Source organism: Galeopterus variegatus, unplaced genomic scaffold (genome assembly GCF_000696425.1).
Source record: "Galeopterus variegatus unplaced genomic scaffold, G_variegatus-3.0.2 Scaffold5807, whole genome shotgun sequence".
Taxonomy (NCBI): Eukaryota; Metazoa; Chordata; class Mammalia; order Dermoptera; family Cynocephalidae; genus Galeopterus; species Galeopterus variegatus.
Window position 1 is genome coordinate 59,092 of NW_007731918.1, and position 1,732 is coordinate 60,823.

The window sequence follows — 1,732 nt, forward strand, 5'->3', positions numbered from 1 at the left end:
GCACCGCGCTCAGCCAGTGAGCGCACCGGCCATCCCTATATAGGATCTGAACCCGCAGCGGAAGCGCTACTGCGCTCCCAGCGCCGCACTCTCCCGAGTGTGCCACGGGCTCGGCCCATATTTCCAAATTTTTTTATAAAAAATGTTTACTTATGTAAAAAAGAAAAAGTACTAATATAAACACCCATGTAACCTCTATGCAAAATTAACTCTTCAGCCAAAACACAGAATGACAATACAACCCATAGAAAGTGATTTCACTGAAAGATAAGAAAATCTACTTTGATGTTGGAAAATAATAAATTTTAGAAAAGGGAAAAGACAGAAGAAAGCCTCGAGGCCTCTCTCTTGCTTTTTCTTATCACTAACCACCACTCTGCAATACACAAGATTATTCCCCAATGCTCCTTTCAATGTTATAGCCAAATCCTGTTGTCACAGATTGTCTCTTCTCTCCAAATATATTCCTCAGGCCCTGCAGTTTCCATGGGACACATGTGACTAGAAACTGTGGCAATAATTCATGCTACTGACTTCTGGAAGAAATGAAGCAAGCAGAGAACATGGCAGTACAGCTTGTCTTACACGTAAGATCAATAGTGAGGACACTTTCTTTTGTTCACTGTAAAAACTGGTACCTTATCTCAAGAGTATGGCAAAAATCACTGAAAGCATTCTGTGAGCATCAATTGAAATATGGAATTTACAAAACAGTACAACTGTAAATTGTAGGCTATCCATCCTTCATCTTAACAAAATTTACAACTCACTAGTGACCATATAAATATGCACACATTTTTGTTCCAGAGAGCAAGTTAAACATTTACAGGCTCATCGCACATGCACGGCTGCAATGTGAACTTGCTATTCCCTCACCAAGATGTGGAATCCATCTGTCCAGCCTTGAATCTGGGTGAGTCGTGTAACTGCTTTGAACAACACAACTCAATAGAGATGACACTGTGCCAGGCCAGGGTATAGCCCTTAACTGGCCTGACACTTTTTACTTCTTGCTTCTTAAAAGCTAGCTGCCATGTAACAAAATGCAATATGGTTTCCCTTTCTTAGGAAACCATATTGAGAGAAACCCAAGGTACAAAGAAAGGCCCTGGAGGATGAGATGCCATGAGGATAGAGAGAGTGGCCAAGGAGCAACAAGTCACAGACAGGTCAGTGAAGAAACCATCCTGGACGTGGATTCTCTACCCCCAGCACCTCCCCTGATGCCACACGGATCAGAAACAAACTGCTAAGCTGTGTCCTTCCCAAATTCCTAACTCACAGAATGTGGGCAAAATGAATAGCTGTTTTAAGCTACTAAAGTCTGGGGTGGGTTGTTACAAATCAGTTGATAACCTGAACACTATTCCAAGACTTTTATCTTATAGATGATAATATGGAGGTCTAGAGAGGTTATGTGACTTGCTAGCTGTCAAATGGGCACAAAGTGACAACAATGGGGCTCACATACAGGCCTTCTTACTTCAAGTCCTGCACTCTTTTCAACAGGATGAGCTTCAGGACCCAAGTCACCCAGGTAATTGCCTCAAATCTCCATCCTGTATATGCTGGTTTGCAATTAGAAATGATGAGTCAGTGATATAAATGATGTGGCAATGAATGTGATATGAATTAATAGGGATGAGCAGTTTTTTTGTTTTTTTTTTTGTCTTTTTTTTTTTTTTTTCGTGTCCGGCAACAGATCGCAACCCTCAGTGTCGCACCCGTACCG

General features: G+C 41.7%; 1 protein-coding gene across 1 annotated transcript in view; it reads right to left on the reverse strand.

Annotated features, from left to right (window-relative positions):
* PHACTR2 (phosphatase and actin regulator 2) overlaps positions 1 to 1,732 on the reverse strand; it is a 93,104-nt gene that overhangs the window by 11,833 nt on the left and 79,539 nt on the right. The window lies entirely within an intron of this gene.